Source organism: Leopardus geoffroyi, chromosome C2 (genome assembly GCF_018350155.1).
Source record: "Leopardus geoffroyi isolate Oge1 chromosome C2, O.geoffroyi_Oge1_pat1.0, whole genome shotgun sequence".
Classification (NCBI taxonomy): domain Eukaryota; kingdom Metazoa; phylum Chordata; class Mammalia; order Carnivora; family Felidae; genus Leopardus; species Leopardus geoffroyi.
The window spans coordinates 73,122,551-73,143,354 of record NC_059333.1 but is presented as its reverse complement, the minus strand read 5'-3'; the positions used below and the strand labels follow the sequence as shown (position 1 = coordinate 73,143,354).

At 48.9% G+C, this 20,804-nt stretch overlaps 2 long non-coding RNA genes across 3 annotated transcripts in view; one reads left to right on the top strand and one right to left on the bottom strand.

The window, feature by feature from the left end:
- The window catches only part of LOC123611042, a 122,456-nt gene that overhangs the window by 80,905 nt on the left and 20,747 nt on the right, over nucleotides 1-20,804 (top strand). The gene's annotated exons all lie outside the window — the stretch shown is intronic.
- On the bottom strand, nucleotides 133-7,950 carry LOC123611043. Its single transcript, XR_006718391.1, has 5 exons — nucleotides 7,884-7,950; nucleotides 5,051-5,163; nucleotides 4,407-4,446; nucleotides 512-637; nucleotides 133-269 (listed from the first exon to the last, which is right to left on the bottom strand). It is a non-coding gene; the product is annotated as an uncharacterized LOC123611043 (long non-coding RNA).

The following is a 20,804-nucleotide window of genomic DNA, read 5'->3' as shown; positions in this document are numbered from 1 at the left end:
CTGCGCAATTCTGCTTCTTGGTTTTATCTTGCAAATCCTCTCCCTTGACTCCTATCGTATATTCCTGTTTTGGCTTCCCCAATTTGACATGGCAACAGTGACTACAAATGACAAAACTCAGTGATAGCACAGTTCTGTGCAGGGGAAAATGGCATATTTAATGGCGTTGGAGAGCCTGTAAATCAGTTGCGTCTTTCTGGAGAGTCATCTGGCAATAGCGAGAGTTGAGTCCTAGCCATGGCCTGTTCATTCCATGTAAGGAAGCACATCTGGAACAAATAAACACGAAAGGACGAAAGACCCATTGGTATGAAAATAACCATGTTGATGTTATTAATACTAATGAACTAGAAATGATACAAACGTTCACCCTGAGGCAAATTACGATGTGCCTGCATAATGGACACAGGATTACAATTAAAAGTGACAAACACGAGGACCTTTGACACACAAAAAAATCTGAATATGAAATAATATTAGAGAAAAAACACACTGAGAAGCGTATACTCACTTTTATTGTACAACGTGAAAACTTGACAAGCATCAGAAGGGAATGAACAGAAACAGAAGCCCTCAATAACATGGGATGGGTGTTTTCCTCCAGAAAAGTTGTATAAGTTCATAAGAAAAGGATCGCCTAAATAAAATGGAAAGGACAAGACCACTTTCTGGTAGGTGTTCCCATGCTGGCTTGGGTGAGGGGCTTGACTCCTTTTAAAGTTTTGTTTCTTCCCTGGATGTGCTCAGCTCAAGGAGAGGACAGGAGCCTTTCTAAGATCTCTCACCTCAGTGGCACTGCACTCCACACTCTGCTCCTGCCACCCAACAGTCTGGTCTGCAGAAACTCCTCGGCTTCCTTTTCCCTCTCCTAACTCATTTTTCAAAAGTTAACCTGAGCCAAGAGCCTACTGGAAAACACCTGGAGAATGTTTGTCTGCAGCAGTGGGTAATTGAGATGGCACCAGACTCGGGGGCCGAGGGCCATGGTTCTAGTTCCAGCTTTGCCACCACCTTGCTGGGTAGTCATGGGCAAGTCATTCTAGACTTGGGCAAGTCAGGGTCATGGTTTCTCACCTGTGAAATGGAAATGTTGGATCAGGTTTTTTCTTTGTTTCTTTCTTTCCTTCCTTCCTTCCTTCCTTCCTTCCTTCCGTCCATCCATACTTCCTCCCTCCTTTCCTCCTTCCTTCTTCTTTCTTTCTTTCTTTCTTTCTTTCTGCAGGGGAGAGGGGCAGAGGGAGAGAGAGAAATAATCTTAAACAGGTTGCACTCCATGAAGAGCGCAGAGTCCAACGATGCCTCGATCTCACAACTGTGAGATCATGACCTGAGTCGAAATCAAGGGTCGAATGCTTAACCAACTGAGCTGTCCAGGTGTCCCATGGACCAGGTAATTCCTAAAGTCCTTGAATTTCTTTTTTTTTTAATTTTTTGTTTAACATTTATTTATTATTGAGAGACAGAGAGACACAGAGTGTGAGCAGGGGAGGGGCAGCGAGAGGGGGAGACAGAATCTGAAGTAGGCTCCAGGCTCTGAGCTGTCTGCACAGAGCCTGACACAGGACCCGAACTCACAAAGTGCGAGATCACGACCTGAGCAGAAGTCGGTCGCTCAACCAACTGAGCCACCCAGGCGCCCCAAGTCCTTGAATTTCTGACATGTCTATGGTTCTATCTTTATTGACTCAGAACTAGGAAGAGTCCTGAAATGGGATTCACGTCACTCTGAGGAAGGGAATCAATTCTGCCGTCCAAGGCCACTGCCTAGAAACCCTGGAGGCCAGGGTACCTCTCTCTGTAGGTGCAAAGGCTCATCAAGGAGATTAAAAGAAAAAAAAAGTGCATGTTTTGGGCCTTTGTCAATTAATAACAATGAATAACAGTTCAATGTTTCTTAAAAGGGTTAAGGGCCTGAAGTTTCCAGAAAGAAGTAGGTCTCCTATAAAAGAAGACCAGAAGAGTCCCTTTGACCTCAAGTTCCCAGATCGAGACACTCTGACCAGCTCTGAAACAGCTTATTGGGATGGCAATGATCAGAGTTTGGTATCAAACTATTCCTCTCATTGTGCCTGTCCAGAGAACCAAGCAAGCTAAACAGAAGTGGAGTCACAGAAGCTTCAGCCAACTGGAGAAAGGGCATTTGAAACAAGTCAGAACTCTTCTAGGTACACTGTGATCAAGAAGAAAAAGATTGCCGAGAGAAAGGTAGAAACTAAGAAAATGTGGCTGGCTGTGGTGTGCAGGGAAGGCCCATATGTCCACTTCGTATAAATCTAATGAGCACATCTGTCCTTTTGCAGTGAAAAGTGGATGATGAGGGGTGGACAAAGGGATGGAAAAAGGGAAAGCTTTTGTCTGCACTTGACAGAGAGGATGAATGGCCTCTTGGCTGCTTCAGAGGCTGGGCTGCAATAAAAGAGTAGGTAAAGCTCTTCTCACTGAGAAGAGGGGCACTTGAGCCCAGGAATGTCCTGTCCGCAGCAAAGATCTTATGGGAACAATGAATAGAGCATATTTTACGACATGGAGCTGTATGAATTAGTTTTCACAAAGTAACAAATCATCTCCAAAAGTGGCTTAAAACAACGATCAACAAAGTAACAAATCATCTCCAAAAGTGGCTTAAAACAACGACCATTTATTTAGGTCATAGTTCTGTGGGCTGGCTGGGCAGTTCTGGTCCGGGCCAGCTTGGCTGAGCTCTGCTAGGCTCTTGTGCATCTGTGGTCAGCTGGTGAGTCGGCTGGCAGTTGAATGATTCAGGATGGCTTCACTCACATGTCTGGAGGCTAACAGGCTGTTAGTAAGAATTATGGAGCAACTGGGCCACATGCCTCTCATCAGCCAGCAGACTAACATGGGTTTGTTTATGTGGCAGCAGATTTCCAAGAGCAGCAAGAGAGGAAGCTGCAATGCCCCTTGAGGCCTAGGCTTGAAACCTGTACATTGTCATTTCTAAAGCATTCTATTGATCAAAGCAAGACACAAAGCCGGCTAGAGTGACTGCCTGTCCCGGTAAGCCTGGGACTGAGGGATTTCCCAGGACACGGGACTTTCAGTACAAAAACTTGGAAAGTTCTGGATAAACTGGAACAGACAGTCGCCCTAATGGTCAGCCCAGATTCAAAGAATGGGGAACTTGACTAGACATTTCTCCAAAGGAGATATACAAATGGCTGGTGAACACACAAAAAGATTTGCAACCTCACTAATCATTAGCGAAATGTAAATCAAGCCACAACAAGATACCACTTCATACTCATTAGGATAGCTATTATCCCAAAACCAGAGAATCAGAAGTGTTGCAGAAGATGTGGGAAAAATGCGACTCTGGTGCATTGCTGCTGGGAATGTCAAATGGGGCAGCCCATAAAATTACGCTATGGATCCAGCAATTCCAGTTCTGGGTATATGCCCCCAAGAATTGAAAGCAGGGGTTCAAACAGATATTTGTACACCTATGTATGTTCACAGCAGCATTATTCAACCAACAGGTTGAAGTAACCCAAGTTTTTGACCAACAGGTCAAAGTAACCCAAGAGTCTAATGGAGAACCCAAGTATGAATGAATAAACAAAATGTGGTCTGTGCATACACTTGAATATTATTCAGCCTTAAAAAGGAAGGGAATTTTTTTTTTTAATTTTTAATGTTTATTTTTGAGAGAGAAAGAGACAGAGTGTGAGTGGAGGAGGGGCAGAGAGAGAGAGAGGGAGACACAGAATCCGAAGCAGGCTCCAGGCTCTGAGCTGTCAGCACAGAGCCCAACGCGGGGCTCGAACCCATGAGCCGTGAGATCATGACCTGAGCCAAAGTCAGACCCTCAACCAACTGAGCCACCCAGGTGCCCCACAAAGAAAGGGAATTCTGATACATGCTACAACTTGGTTGAACCTTGAAGATGCTACACTGAGCGAAATAAGCCAGGCACAGCATGAAAATACTGTATGATTCCACTTACGTGTGGTACCTAGAGGAGTCAAATGCTGGGCGATAGAAAGAAGAATGGTGGTTGTCAGGGGCGAAGGGAGGAGAGAAGGAGTCAGTGTTTCATGAGTCTAGTATTTCAGCTGGGGAAGGTGAAGAGTTTTGGAGATGGATGGTGGTGATGGCTATCTAACAATGTGAAGGTGCTTAATGCCACAGTGCTGTGCATTTAAAAAGGGTTAAAATAGAAAATTTTATGTTAAGTATATGTTACCACAATAAAAAAAGGGAACAAGGAAATGAGCTATCCTAGAAATGAGAGGAGCTACAAACTCTTGTGGCCATTTTTGCCCTCTGCCACAGGGGTGAGCAGGAATATAATTCAATAAGGCTGAGCTTTTGCAGGAGATCATAGTTTTTGAGGAAGTGTTCTGGGAGACAGCAACCAACATCCAAATATCAGCTATTTTGATACTTACTCTTTCCTTTGGGAGCCAGTTGTGACTTGTGGTTTTTCATCTGGGTAGGAAAACAAGAGGGAATGAGAGCAGATACATGCTGATGAGTGAATGGGATGGGGAGGACATGTGGTAAGACTTTGGAACCGACCAGAAAAGTAAGATAAAATCAAAATAAGTCAGAGCCCTAAAGAAATCACTCACCTATTTAGAGGGGTCCCAGTTGCCCTGTCCGGCTTCCTGGATGCCACTGGTAAATTGCAGCAGACAGAGCAGGCGGTCAATAAGGACACACCTGAGGCACCCGAGGAGCTGAGCCCACGGCAGCCTGGCTCGTGTGCTGCCTCCCCTCCTAGTCTCTCTCTGGTGTTCATAAGAGTCTGTGTTTATGGGAAACTCTGAGTATGCCTGTTCCTCTAGTCCAGTGGTGAGAGAAGCAGACGACGGGGAGGAGTGAGGAAAGGCATCAGTGCATGTGGGTGGCCAGACGGGGTGGAGGCAGAGGAGGCAAAGGAAGCCGTGAAGCAGATGACCATGAGAAAAAACCAATGTCCCAAGAATGCTGTGGCTGGAAGGGACTTGGAGAGCATCTCGTCTACTCTACCCATCAGAGGATAAGAAAAATGAGTCCAGAAAGCTTCACAGACTTGTCTAAGGTTACCCACCCAGGTGAGCAGGAAGTGTCACAGCTGGTAGTTGGGACCTATTTCTAAGCTGGAGCTCCATCTCTGCCTCCAGTGGCCTCCAATGTCTCACTGAATCTTCTCCACACTAGTCACTGGAAGAGAGAGTGGCAAAACCTGACCATGATGTGCCTTTACTGCCCCAGATTTGATCTACTGCAGGGGAACCATGCCCTCAGGTACACACACATACACACACACACACACACACACACACGTGTCTTCTAGTTCCCTCGGCCCTGCAAAGTCTGGTACAGCAGCGTACCTGTCCTCTTATCAGCTTTTTAATTAAAGTCTTCTATATTTCCCACTTTCCCCACTCAAGTCCATAGGGAGAAGTTATTTTTAGGTGTTACAGAAAGTACAGTGCAGACCAAATCTTTCTTCTGAGCTCTGTGACTAAGATTTAGCTTGCTCTGGGTTTGTTGCTTAACACTTAAAGGTCATCAGTGGGTGGACATAGCTTGTCTCAGGAGGCTGAAGTGCTAGGGGATTAAGTAGCACTGAATGCCATAACCTCCTCCCCTTTTTTTGTCCAGGGAGGAAAACTTCTTGGACAAACCCCAATGAAGAATCATCTGGTGAATTAATTTACTGATCCAGTTGCCTTTTCCAGCTGGGAAGGTTTCATCATTGGTAAGAGGTAGTAACAGGCCCCCTGAACTCTGCAACATCCAGGGCTCATTGTGGTGCCCTGGGAATCCCAAGATGTGAATCTACACACATTCATTAGGAACCTACTATGGACAAGTGACTGTAGGCTTTTCAAGAGGGGACAGATACAGTGACTGCCCTTGGCGAGCTTACAGTCTTGTTGCAAGGAAGTAAGGCAAGGACCCAACTCAAGACAAATGGACAAGATGAGGGTTCAGAAGGCACCAAGCACTTGTATCTGAAACACAAGTGGTATAGGCTGGAACCAGAGAGCAAACAATCTGGAAATGCCAGCTTGGCCACCACCACCGTCCTTTCCCTAATGCTTGCCTGTCAGGGCAGTGCCAGAGAAAGGATCCAAGGCTACCTTGAGAGATCAGGTCAGGCCAAGTGGAGAGGGACATGCCAAGAAGCTTGAAAATGAAGCTGTGGGCTAAAAGGAAGGCAGGGAAAGGGCAGAAGCAGAACAGGAAGCCAAGAATTAAGTGGGGTGGAACACTATATTAGTTAGGGTGCAGATTTAGCTACATGGGACAGAGACCCAGAGTAACTGTGGTCTGTTTAAACAAAATAGAAGTGTATTTATCAAGTAAACTCTGAGCTGATAAAATGGTTCTGCTCAGTGAATCATCAGAGGCACAGGCTTCTTTTCTGCTCCATCATCTCTGGGTTGTTGTCCTCATTTGCATGGTTCAATATGGCTCACCACCACCACACATGGTTCAATATGGCTCACCATCCACACTTCAACCAATAGATAGGGGGAAAGGAACCATGGCCAGGCAGCCCCCTTCCCTATAAAGGCAAAGAAATTGCTCTTGTCATTTCCACTCACATCCCAATAGCCAGAATCTGGTCACATGGCAATGCCTAGTTACAAAGGAAGAATGGGGATTGTCACCTTTATTGTGCATGAGAAAGTGCTCTGCTAATTTTTTTTTAAATTTTTAATGTTTATTCATTTTTTGAGAGAGATAGAGACAGAGCATGAGCTGAGGAGGAGCAGAGAGAGAGGGAGACACAGAATCTGAAGCAGGCTCCAGGCTCTGAGCTGTCAGCAAAGAGCCCTACATGGGGCTCAAACTCACGAACCGTGAGATCATGACCTGAGCCGAAGTTGGACGCTTAACCAACTGAACTACCCAGGCATCCATCTGCTAAAATTTCTAAGAAGGGAAGAATAGGTATTGGAGGACACCAAGCACTCTCTGCTACAGAGACTTGGGCTCTAGACTGAATTTAACCCTCCCCAAGAAGAGCTGGACCTCACTGATTTTACATAAGCAGATACTCTGTCCCACTCTGCTCTAAAGAACCTGAAAGGCTTGCCTTTCATTTAGTAGGCGAGACGGCTCTGCCCTCTAATGTCCCACGGAGGCATCCTCCCTGTGTCCCTGAGTCCTGGGTACAGAGGCTTGACACTGAGCCTTAACCTGATGCGTCTCTATGGGGATAGGGAATGAGAACAGGAGCCAGGCTGGCATCATTCTGCGTACGTAATAGAGCCGGAAGAGTTGTGAAACCCAGGAGGTTCTGCAAGGCTGTTCTGCAGTAAATACTTGTTATAAAAATAAACCTATCTTGCTATTCAACAACAATGAGCAATACCCTAGGGTTGCCAGCGCTAGAAGTACTCGTACGTCTCTGGGCACAGTGCTACAGGATGCGGGCCAACCACGGCAGCACGCACAGCACACACCCTCTCCCTCAGTCTTCTGCACCTCACTACAGACTCAGCCCTCCTTCAGGGTTTCAACCGGCAAGAGGTTAGGACCACAGCAGGTAGAGAGAAATGTAAAGTCCCACCTTCGAGTGAAAATCAAAACAAAACAAAATAATTGGCAAGGTAGGGGATGGGGAGCTTGGCTGCAGCTGGTGTACCAAAAAGATCCAAGGGTTTTCATGGATTCTGCCATTCATATGAGCCAATGGTTGGGAGTTAGCATAAAAATGCTAATGTGGTCTTTAACTGCGTTGGAAACAGTGGAGTGTCCAGGACAAAGGGGGTTGTTAATCCTGTTTCAGATCAGAGTAACACACGAGGTACATTCAGAAAAAAAGGCTCTAGAATGGCAGGAGAATTCGACACTATGGAAATGAGAGAACTGGACCCCTGCAGCCTGGTGAAGGCCCAGATGGACACATGACCGTCTTCACATACCTGAAAGGTTGTGGGATAAGGGAGCAACTTGTTCTGTGCGGGCTCCAAGGGGAAAGTTACGGCCCGGCCAGTTTTGTTTCAGAATAGAATTACAATTGTCTAGAAATGGAATGCTCTTTCTGATGAGAGAATGAGTTCTCCATTGCTGGGGTTTGAAAAAGGCTGGGTAAATCTCCATGTGGGATGCTTGGCAGAAATTCACACATTGGGTAAAGACAGCACTAGCTGATCTCTTGAGGTTTTTCCACCTCTGAGGCCTTATGGTTCCGTGTGTTTTGCTTTTTAATTAAGCTTTTTTTTATTTGGAGGTAATTATAGGTGTATATGCAGTTATAAGATATAATACAGGGAGATCCTATGTACCCTTTACCCAGTTTCCCTCGAAGACTGGCAAGACTGTAATATAATCTCACAACCAGATTATTGGCCATTCCAATAAAGTCTGTTCTACCTACCTGCCCTTAAGGAGGTACCAGTCTAAAGGAGAATAAGACGTAAACATAATCAAAAATAGTGCAAGTTGGGGTATAAGATACCCAACCGAGTAGAGCCAACCAAATGCCATGGATGACCAGAAGACAAAAAAGATCACATCTGCCAAGGGATGTCCGGGATGGGGGGTGGGGATGGGATGGAATTGAGGAGCCTTGAAGGAAGAATAGGAACCTGACAGAGGTGGGCATCCTTAGTTAAGGACCTCTGGGCACCAGGCTCATTAAAAGCTAGAAGATAAGCCGACTTGTGAATGACTTCCTCTTGTTACAGATCTACTACAGAACTCAAAAGTGCCAAAGAAGTGAACATAGAAGCCTGAGGAGTCTTTGGCAGACTCCGGGCTGTGCTTCATCCTGTTCCTACTTCCTCCCTAGGGCCCACGTGTTTTGGGTGTTAGCGTCTGCTGAATGAATGCTGGCTGAAGAAATGAATGAATAGATCTCTGGCCCTGTTGCCCCAATTGTGCTCTCCTTCCTGCTCTTCCTTGCTTTCGTTCTCCCACAAAGCGTGCAAGAGCATGAAATCAATGGCATTGGTTTAATCTGGGTGATTGCCTAAAACCCATGTGGTTTTCTGGTGTTATAGGAGAGCATGTGATGCTGATTAAGTCTGAGGTCACAGGTGCGCCACAAAACCCCCAGAGGCCAGTTAATTTTTTTCTCCTCTGTGGCTACAGGTTCTACACTGCTTTCAAGGCATACCCCTGTTCAAAGGAATCTCATATTCCACAATAATCATCTTTTCCTTAAACGTTTTAACAATCAAGCCTTCAGAGCAAGTCTCTGTACTTGGTTACCTTTGCCCCTGCCTAATCTGCCTCACCTCTGGGTTTGTGGTGTGAGAAAGGAATGTGTTTCCTAAAATGGCAGAGCTTGGGGTGTTGAGGAGGAAGTCTTTGAAATTTAGAAATCATCTGGCCCTACCCGCTTATTTGAAGACTGGAAAATGGAGGTCAGGCGGGGGCACGTCCTGCCCAGTGTCGTCTTGTGAGCCACTGTGCAGTGGGGAGCAGAGCGCCAGCCTCTTCCGACGTTCAGTCCAAGGCATCCAGCTGTCTCCTCCTCCGACAAAGCCAGCCCCTCTCAAGCCTCCTACCCGTGGCCATGTGCCAAGAGTTTCTAATGCTTATGACAACACGGCATAGGAATTAGGTGTACTTGGTTTTCCTTATGTACAGAAGCATAAAAAAGATCAAAGCATTTACAGTTTGATGACGTTCCCAAATGCAAGTTCAAATTGCTGAGTTAAACAGCCAGCAATTTTTTTTAGAGGGCTTTCCGGAGTAATTACTCAAGATGGAATTAAACCATATTTGCATTTGGCTCCTTCCCATTCCCTCCCACTGCCTGGAAAGGGGAGGAGGGGCGAACCAACAAAGAAAATCTTGAGAGGCTATTGCTAATTACAGATTTTTACCTGCCTGATGTTCTTTTGCTTTGCACATTAATTAAATCAAGACCAGGTGTCTTGCAGATGGGTTAGCTGCTGGCTACCGGAAGAGATTAATAGATCCCTGCAAATGGGTAGGGGAAAAAACTCTCGAGTTTTATGGGTCATTGAGGCTGCTTCTCTCAGCAGAAATCAAGAGTGAGAGAGACAGAACTTGAGCTGAAGTGGCCTGGTTCATTAGAGACGTCAGTAGCTGCTCACGTGTTCACCATCTCTAGAGCCCCTGACAGCAGGCAGAGCCCCTCTGCCCCCAGATCTGGCCAAACCTTCAGATTGGAAGGAAGTCAGACCTCAGATTCTTATTCTGAAGGAAATTGGTTCAGGACAATTGGAGGTTTGTGTCTGGGATCAGAGGCTGCGACAGGGCCTTGAGCGGGTCAGCGATGTGATCAGGAGCCAAGTCTCCTGCCTCCCTACTTTCACTACTGACTCTGACGAGGTTCCCCACTGCAGTCAAAGCTGAGAAGGAAGAGGGGTGCTTGGGTGGCTCAACCGGTTAAGTGTCTGACTTCAGCTCAGGTCATGATCTTGCAGTTTGTGAGTTCGAGCCCTGTGTCGAGCCCTGTGTCGGGCTCTGTGCTGACATCTTAGATCCTGGAGCCTGCTTCGGATTCGGTGTCTCCCTCTCTCTCTCTGCCCCTCCTCCACTCGCTCAAAAATAAATAAACGTTAAAAACAAAAAAAGCTGAGAAGGAAGAGATGCCGGAAACAGACTAGACTTTAAAAGGTCCTCCAACATGGTTGAGAACACAGCTGTACTCCTAAAGGCCAGGGCCCTTGTCCCTACCCCTGTAAAAAGGACTTTGGGTTAAAACACAGAATGACACCTGGTCCCAGTTGTGTCGTGGCTCAGAGTTCCTGATTCCACTGGTTGAGGCCAGGTCAGGTTTCCTTCTGGAGGACCCCGGATCCATGCTGAGGCCAAGATGAAGCAGAGTGGGGGAGGAGGCCGGGCAGAGGGAAACAAAGGTCACTTATTATTTACAAAGAACGCATTTGTCCTAGCGTGTGAAGCCCTGAGTTTTTGCACAGTACTGGGCCATTCACTGGAGCCCTGAGCTCACACTAACAAACTAATTGGTTCCAAATGCTCCTAAAAAATCTGCCTTCCGTGGTGCCGATCTCTGATTCACTGCCACTGAGACTGATTTCTGGGTGAGGCAAAGGATGAGCAACCAAGGGCTGTGCAGGGGCCCCCTGAGTTTCGCCCACACACTATTTGGAGGCAGGCACACACTCTGTCTTTGTGACTGTAACAGAACATGAACACACATTGGGTTTTGTGTAACTTGAATCCCTCTCTGAAGAACTCTGGATCCAGTCCACCCTCCCCCACAGTGAGTTAACCACACTGTCCTGGCTTCAGGGGGGCTGGCAGAAATGACTAAGCTGTATTTTGCAGCCAAAAGTCATGTCATGTCATTCTTGTCCCAGAAACCAACAAAGCACTCAAGGTAATGATTTGGTCTGTTCATTCTTTGGTTTTTTGCCCACTCTCTTCTCAAGCCCATTCCCCAACAGGTCCCTCGGCCCCAGGACACTTGTATCTGCAACCTTCTGGTACCTTCCAGAAGAAAGGGGCTCATGGCCTAAGATGCCTCTTCAAATCAGGCCAGGGAAAGAACCTACCTGGAAAGGAGGTGGAGCAGAGCTAGGGTGAGGCATGAGTATTCAGCACCTGGGGCCACATGGAAGAAGGGGCACGCCACCCCCCCTGCACTTGCATGACCTTGACAGTAAGCACCTGCCTAGGTTTTGCATCCTGCGGGGCTCACTTGCCTCACCTTCGTCCGGCATTGGTGTGACGGATATTACTAACCCTGAAGGAAGTTGTTCACTTCCCTGGTTCACAAGCCCAGAATCCTTTTTTTAAAGATACCAGTGCCACAGTTTCACCCAGTCCAATGAAATTAGAACCTTTGGGTGTGGAGCCTGGGTTCACGCATCCCAGGTGATTCTCTTGTGCAAGCATGGTTGAGAGTTGCTGGTCTGAGGGTTCACCTTAGGCCACAGGTACTGGATGCGTGCTCTGCCGATGTCTGCTGCAATTTGGCCAGGGCTCAGTTACCTCTGTGCTGACTTGGCCCCTCCAGGATTTTCTCTGGGCCCGCAAGACCTGAGGTCTGGCTGGACTTCCAGGCAGACTTACCCAGGCAGTCCGATCTTGGCTACAGTACCAAGCACCCCCACTCCCAACTCCCCAGCCAGACTTTTGGCCAAGTTCCTCACCAGCCTCTGGAAACCACAAAGATTCCCATGCTACGCCACACTTCCTGTGATGTGGCCAACCCCGTGGTGGCTCAGGGAATGTGTGAGGTTGTCCTTGCAGATCCCAGAAAGAGGACTTTGACAAAGTGTTTTCCTCAACTTTCCAAACACGTATCCCCCAGACTGAAAGCTAGGGTGGGGAGACGGAGACCCATGCCTGTCTGACTGCCTGATCGCCTTCTCTGTCTCCCCTTTTCTCATGATCTGTCGGAAATAAAGGGATGGGCTTCTCCTCCTCCTTTTCCTGCCTTGTGAGGACTGTTCATTGATAAAGTTCCATAATTGGATCATCCAGGCCTTGAAAAATCTGAAAAAAAGTCTTCTCTACTTAGCATCTGACTCTCAAGCCTACTGTCATTTTGGGGACTCACAAAAATCTGACGTGACAAGTGAAACCTGAGGAATGGCAGAGATGTGTGCTGCCCCACCCTCTGAAGCATTGACATTCCCTGCTATAACCAGCAGGAAGCCCAGAGCAACAAGATTTATAGGGTATAGAAACACTTCGGAAAATATTTCAGACAACATCATCACTACTTTATACATTTTGTGCCAAGATTCAACATTTTATACAGAGCCTTGGAAAGCCTCTTCCCAGGTCTCGGCTCCTTCTCCCAGCATTGGAGAGGCAGGTAGAAGGGGCACATTTTTATTCCCACTTCCTATTTGTACAAAGAGACAGAGGAGAGAATCACATGAATACTGGGGCCCCAAGGGCAGGGGGTAGAGTTGTCAGGCCAAAAGGACAGAAACAGGAGCTCTGAAGTGAGTCTTGAGTTTCTGTTAATGTACTTATTAGCCTCCTGAAGCCTCTGAGCAGATGTGGTATATTTTAAGAAAGTTGAAGTCTTTGTCTCAGCTATGAAAACTGACAAATGCATAAGCCATCTCTTCCTAAACCTGGGTGAGCCGTCTCGACTGACTTCATGGGTGTAGGCTTGCGTGACTCTTCCCCCACCCCCACCCCCACCCCCACACTCTGTCTCTCTGTCAGGCCCTTCTGCAAACCCTCCTGCCACAGGCTGGTCTAGGCTCACCCCTTTCTCTCTAAAAGGGCTCATCCTGCCTCTCACTGTTCTCTCCCACTCTGCCCGGCTCTCCTGCCTTCCCGTTCATGGCCAGGCAGGGTTTCCTGCCAGCCCACAGGCCCTGTGTCTATAGCTGCACAAACACCACTAAGCCCTCTAGGCTTCTAGGAGCTGGGCCTGCACTCCACAGGAGATTAAGGGTCCACCGTGAGTCAGCAGCTCAGCTGGGCTCAAAGCCCAAGACTCTTGGCTGGGCCTCTATCAGCCGAGACATTCCGCGTCCCCCACTCCTACCCTCTCTCCTGTGGACCCCTTCTCCTCATTCCCCCAGACCTTAGGTGGACATCTGCCCCCACATGGGGCTGTCAGAGTCCCAGTGTGCCCCCTTCCCACCCCGTCCCAGCTCTGGAGCTATCCTGCCCAAAGCCCTTGGCCTCGATGGTTGGCCACGTCTATAAGGCAGAGAAGCCTGAGTTTGGTGGCAAGAGTGGCCTTCCGGAAGAGTGGGCTGTACGTACCTCCTCTCCTTGGCTGTGATTCTCTGGGTTCTAGGAGGGCGAGCAGAGCAGCTGCCAAGACTCACCCACGGGCCTTTGGCGCCCACACTGTGAATCACAGCTACTGTACGGTACGCTGAGTCACCACCAGGAATCTGGGGAGGCAACTTGGGCCTATTTTTAAAAGATTTGCTTGTGTACCCAGGCTCTTACAAGACGCTTGATAATTAGCGCCAAAAATAGGTATTGGCCCGGGGTCTCCAGTGCTGTAGCAGGCAGGTCCTCTGATGAGGGGCCTGGATACCATGTGTGCAGCCCAGCCCTTGTCACGGGGGCAGGGGGGGGGGTGGTGCCCTGGGTTTCAGGGAGTAGGGTGCCCCTGGCCTTCAGCGGGAGTATCGTCGACCTGGCCTTTGCTTCTTGAGGGGAGGTAGGCGAACTGCAGGGGAAGCCCTTAGCGCCACCTTCGAAGAACAGAGATAGCATCTCTATGCCAACTGTTCTCTGAGTCACCTGTTGCCATTCCCATTCATGGGAAGGCAGAGATCTGATGTGTGAGAGTAACCGGTTCACATTTCCAATTTCTTGGCAATCGGAGAATGTTTAGGTTTTGATAAACAAGAAGTCCCCAAAGCACTCCCTCTTCTGGTGGGGGAATGTCCTCTCCTGATCTTCTAGCCAGTCAGTGAGCCTTTAGCAGGCTATAGACCGTGGTCCTCAGAGCCGCCGTGCTCCCAAACATCACCTCGTCCAACCCCTCACATAGTGATGAACAAAACTGAGCCTCAGAGCGGGGATGGGACTTGTCCACGTTGCAGAGTGAAATCCCAGGTACTCAGCCCTGGAGTGAACACTGTGGAGAGGAACTTGGACAAGACACAGCCTCTGCCCTCAAGGAGTCCCAGATTAGCAGGGGAAGTAGTCATTTGCTAATACAGTAATGATATAGTTAGAATGTAATCAGATGCATAAAAAATTGAAATGAATTTGCATGGGCAAGCAAAGATCATTCCTGCTCAAGGAATCAGAACAGGTATCATGGGGAAGAGTATTAGAGTTGAAGTTCCAGAGATGGGTTAGATCTGGACACTCAGGGACAGGAGGAGGAGAGGGTATGCCGATGAGAGGAAAAGCTTCAGATCAGGTGCCCAAGGAACGTAGGCCATCTTGGCTCTTGGACAGAATGCTGAAGCTGAATAATGGCAGGTGGGGAGGGGAGGAGGTTGGGGAGGTCAGAAGATGGAAGATCTGGAAGGCCCGGGGCGAGGAATTCAAACTTCATCATCGTTATTATTGTCTAAAAGCACCAGGTGGCAATGTGCCAGGCATTTTACTGAGCAATATTAATCCTGTAATGCAGAGTCTGCATTTTCTAGGACCTTAGAATTTAAGACAAAGAATGAAACTATAGACAGATATTAAAGGCACATATTAAACATATGCATAAATCAAAAACTACTTAACACATAAGTATTTAAGTGCAAGTAAAGGAGTAAGTGCATTTAATGGGTGAGTGAGGGAAGAAGCCATCTGGGGATTTGTTCCTGGAAGGTCTCTCACTGTCCTCAGACTTCCCTGTGCTCTGTGGCTCTGAGAAAGGCCCAGAAGGGCCAGGCCATCAGTCTTAGTATGAGACCCTGGCTTAGTGTGTCTTTGTCTTCCAATGGCTGACTTCTGATACAGAACCATCTCTGGAGCCTCCCACTCACTCTCATTAATTGATCCAGTTTTCTGCTATGTCCTGTCCTGAGCTCATAGCACACAGGAGACACAGCTTGGAGGGGGCAGGCAATAGACACCAGGACCACGGAGTACAGTGGTGCATATTATCCACTGCACAAGAGGAAGAAAGTGGGAGCTAAAATCCAGACCTCCTCCTTGCTTCAAATCAAAAGACTGTGGGCACCGTGTCCACCTGAGCAGGGGGCGCCTGTTTCTAATCCACACAAATGCGCTACATGGGCTTGTGGCTCTGATGGGGATGTGGCCAAATAGCTTCTCTAGATAACGCTTTTCTGCCTTACCCTCCCCTCCATCTCCCACCGTGGAACATGGGAAATATTTCCAGCCTGATGCTCTGGGCCGGGTGCCAGCATGGAGATGACTCTCAGCCACCCAGCTCTCCACACTGGACCCCGAGCTCATTGTATGCTTCCTTAGGCTGGAGATCGGAGAAAAGGCAGAAGAAAATCTTTACTCAAATAGATCAAAGAACAAGAAGAATGCACACGCATGCTCCAAGCACCTATTGGGTCAGGCCCTGTCCTCGAGCTGTTAAACAGACCTCTGACCGTCCTGGTGCACTGTGGCAAACACAGTGCTCAACAGTTCAATACACTTACGAGCGGGAAGCGCCTCAGAGCCCCCAGTCAACAGAAGTCACCCTCACCACTGCCTCCCCCCGACACCATCCCTGACTGGAGCCACTCAGCCTCTCTCTGAGTATTTTAGATGACTTTGAGCTTCCCTGACCCCAGACAGCCCCTTTTATTACGAGTGAGTCCTGGCAGTGTTGTGTTAGCATCTCCGCCTTTTGTTTAGCTGCAGTTTGACCCCGGTAACTTCCAGCGTTAGCTCTGGCTCTCACCCCTGTCGCTATACAGATTTCTGGGTAAGAGGAAAAGAAAAAGGAAGACACTGTCCCCCAAACAATTTCTTTTTGCTCCTCATGCATCTGTCCCTGGACCAGGAAGTCAAACCCCATAAGAAGAAGCCCTCGATCCTCCCAGCCAAACCTTTGCCCATTGCCCATGTAACGTGCCATTCTTTGCCCTGTTCCTATTCTCAGCTCCTGACTCTTGGGCTGGTTTCTTGATTATAGGCTGGCAAGACTCATTTGGACCTCACCTCCTTTTTTTTTTTTTTTGGACGTGAACTCCTTAAACATTGGCCCCTGACTTACTTCCTCAAAGCCTCCCACCCCCCGGTTTCTGCTCCTCCAAGCAGCTCATGATAAATACCTTGCTTGGATCAGCACCAGGGTTCTCGTGAACAGTTGCACAGGTTGTGCATCGCTCTGCTGCGCATCAGCCTCTAGACCCTATTTTTATTCCCTGAAGTTCCTGCTGTGGCATTCAGTGTCCCTGCTGAGTTCACTGGATCCCTTTTGAGGGGGCAAGACACAGACCTCAAAATGAGGTCTCCTTTTCTGGGGTCTCTTGGTCCTCCAACTACCCACCTACTTTTCTCAAATGGACTGTGAAGTCTCAGAGGGCAGAGTACGCCTCTTACCTATCTCTGGGTCATGAACAGTAAATTCCAACACGAGGCCCTAGCTTCAACATTCAAGAAGTGTTACTTGAATGGATGGATAAATGAATAAATGAATAAGTGAGTAAGATTTGACTGGTAGGGTCACCGAGGAGCTATGGAACAGCAAGAAGAGAGGAACATGTGCGTTGCCTAACCTCTCTATGCTTTAGAGACTCTAAAGGGCCAATGCGCTTTCTGTATCAGTATTAATCAGATATCAACAAAGGGCTAGATCTAAGACACATACCTCAAAGAAGTAGCTTTCTTGTAGGTCAGCAATAACCAGTTACAAGACCCAACAAGTTCTCCTTGTCCCCCAGGTGCGTCCTTGTGCCACCCTGGAGCCCAGCATTTGTGCCTTTTTCTGGCCCAGGTGCAGGGCTGGGTGGCCTGTGCGTACCCAGGGGAAAGACTGGGAGGTCTTGCAAAGGAAACCAGCCCCCAGGCTGGAAGTTTTCTTTGGGGTTCTAGGACTGTCTAACGCCCTGAGGAATAACAGGCAAGACCTCCTCTGCCACTTTGGCTTTTCTTTTTCAGGAGGAAATAAAAGACAGAAGAATAGGATGCTGGCAGGGGCTGGACAGCGTCTTACCATAAAAGCAGCTGAACAGAGTGGAAATGCCCTGTGAAATTTGAACCCAGAAGATCTAAGGCGGGCTAAGGCTCTGGCACTATTCACTTGAGGAAATTATACACCTTTCCAGTCTCCACTTTCTATACCAAAGAGGAAGACTCCCTTCCTTGTAAGGATTGTGGGGAGAACGCAATATGATAACGAGCAGGAAAAGTGCTTTGGAAACTAAAGAACAATGGAACTAGAAAGTAAGACGGCTGGTATTGATGAGGGCTCGCAGCCAGCCTACTGACAAAGTCACATGCTGTGCCAGCTCCCTGACTGTCCCCAGGGTGCATTTGACCCTGTGTAACACTACACCGAGGCCCCACACAGGCCTCAGGCTTTGGTGAACTGACCATACTGAGCTGCTTCAAACCCCTGTTGAGTCATGTGGTTTGTGAGGGCAGGCACAGGAACGCAATGATCTTGCAGGTTTACCGAGCTCAGTTTTCTAATCCATAGGTGGGCTTTGATGTCTCTGATGGGTTTGTTTAAATTCCATCTTCGGCTTTGAGTTCCTAGGGACCTAGGGGCAGCATTTTTTTAGGTATCACCTTCCTTTCCAACAGAGAGATGGTCGCACATCCCCCGGAACCTTGAGGCAATCCCTGATGTCGGGTATGGGTCTGCCCAGCATCAGAGCTGGCCACCTGCAATAGGGTCCCGGGGATGAAGACCAGCCCCTGAAGTCTGAGGTGGTAGCGGTGGGCAAACACTGGGAGGGAAGGAGAACAAGCATGGAGGAAGAGAAGCCTCAGTAGTCCTCGGGAGCATGAAGGGGAGTAGGAGAGAGGGGAACACAGGACAGGTCAGGGAGTGAGGATGAGGCAGAAGCGAGCCAGAGGCTCTGGGAACGGGGCATCCAAATAATCTCTTAGTATCTCAGGTGCTTGGGGGTGATCCCCCCGCCCAGAGTCCCTGTCTCTGGGGGCCTCTGGGAGGTTCCATGCTGAAACCAACCAGATTTCCTAGGTGAAGCATTTTCCCTGACTTTGCCCCACTATGCAATGGCTGACTTGAATTATTAAATCCTCTCTGTGTAACAGGAGCCATTCCCCAAGCAGACTGGAAAGAGTATGCTTATGTGGACCTGTCCCCGCCTGGCGGGGAGGAGTTTGCATAGGAAATGGGCTGGCGGCTCCCTGCATTCCCGAGATGACGAGATGACAACGAGGGCCTGCACCCACAGCCAGGGCCGGCCCAGAAGCTGCAGGGTGCAGGCCGCACGTCTCTTGCAGGCTCCTGGCTAGCAGATGTATGCAGACACACTCCTGTCCGTCAGCCGCACCATCCCTGGCAAGCGGGGCCCAGGGTCCTGGTCGAGGTCCCATGGGGAGCTGTAGGGAGAGCGCCCTGAGCTCCCAGGCCTCACCCGCAGCCCCAGCCCATCGGCCGCTGCAAACCACAGCCGAAGCCCAGCTGTCCCCGCTGGTCGGCCCAGCCCGCCGTCTGAAGCATGTCATCTGCACATGACTCTCAGCGGGCTGCTCAGAGCTGAGAAACCACTTCGGTGTGAAGGCTGCTGGGTGCCAGCCGCTCACATTTCCAGCAAAGCGGCTGCTCGTCCTGTCCTGCCTTCCTGCCTCCCTGCCTCCCCTGAGTCTGGCTTCTTTCTCTAGCCTCATTTCCCTCTACGCTGTTTTCTCTCCCTCTCCTGTCTGTCTATAGCTCTTTCTTCTTGCTACAGTTCTGTCTTTCCATCTCCCAGTGGCCTCTCTGTGGCTTTCCCCACATTTCTGTCATTCCCTCTCCCTCTGTCTCTGTATCTCTGTCTCACTGTGTGCCTCTCTGTCTCTGTGTCTCTCTCTACCTCTCAGTGTCTGTCTCGGAGTGTCTCAGTCTCTGCTTGCTCGCTCTCTCTCCCTGCCTCTCATACCTCTTTGTCCCTCTGTCTCTCTGTGTGTCTCTTTTAGACCGTGTCTCCTCGACTCTCCGTCTCTGTCTCTGTCTCTCTCTCAGCCTCCCTCCGACCAGCCTTCACCGTTTCTGTCTCTCATTCTGGAGTTAAGGTGTTCCGACAAAATGGCCAACAGGAAGGACCGAAGTCCTCGCAGGGGCCCCCCAGGACAGGGCAAGGTAGGCTATTGGGCTAGGTCTGTGTCACGCCGGTGCAACAGTGTTGCTAAAATGTGCCGCTGGACACGTGAAGCCAGCGTCAGGGCGAGAAGGCCGTGTGGCGCGGCGTGGGGCAGCGGGCGTGGGGCCTGCAGAGCGGCGGCACACATGTGCTCTCCCTGCAGCGAGGAGCAAGGAGGCCTGCTGCTGTGTCCGCTCAGCCCGTGAAGCCCCATGTCTCCCTCCAAGGACTCCTCATGCTCCTTCCTTGTGTTCTTTGGTCCTTCCAAGTGGCAGGAAAGACCTGTAGAGACCAGCGTCCAAACAAAACGCCAGCGGGAAAACCACAGGGTTCTGCTTTCTCTGAGTGGGAGGGAGCAAAGCTGGGGCTGAAAAATGGAGAAAGAATTAATGAGACTTTGAGAGGTAAAACAATGCAGGGCCCCATAACCTGAAAGCTTTTGAAAAGACAGCTGGCAGGGCGCCCGGGTGGCTCAGTCGGTTAAGCATCCAACTTCGGCTCAGGTCATGATCTTGTGGTTTGTGGGTTTGAGCCCCACGTCGGGCTCTGTGCTGACAGCTGGGAGCCTGGAGCCTGGTTCGGAGTCTGTGTCTCACTCTCTCTCTGCCCCTCCCCTGCTCACACTCTGTCTCTCAAAAATAAATATTAAAAAAAAATTTTTTTTTTTAAAAGAAAAGATAGCTGGAGCCAGGGCTTCTAACTATGCACACCTGTAGCTAAGTTACACACACACACACACACACACACACACACACACACGTCAAATAGTCACCCAGCAACCAGTATATGAATCAGAGTCGTAATAATGCCCATTTGCCTTGGATTAGGGGTACTATCAGGCACTCTTCATACAATATCTTAGTCAATCCTACCAAAGATTCTAGGCAAGTAATCATCTCTCCATTTTATAGAAGAAACTGAGGCTCAGAGAGATTAAGAAACTTGCCCAAAGTTATAACAAGTGAATAGAACCATTAAGATTAGAACTGTCAGACTCCAAAGAAAATTTTTAGTCAAGTGGAGGTGTTTTTTTTTCATATCTGAGTGTCCTTTCTGTGGGTGGATCAGAACAGAGAAACATTTGGACACAATTAAGCATCAGGTCAAGCTGACCTCCCCTCCCTTCCTTCCAGGCAGCAGGTGGCTTCTGAGCATGTCCAGGAGCAATGCTGTTTCCAATTAGTCCAGGTAGCAAAGGCCCACAGCGATGTCTGTGGAGCTCTGAAAAATATTCCCACT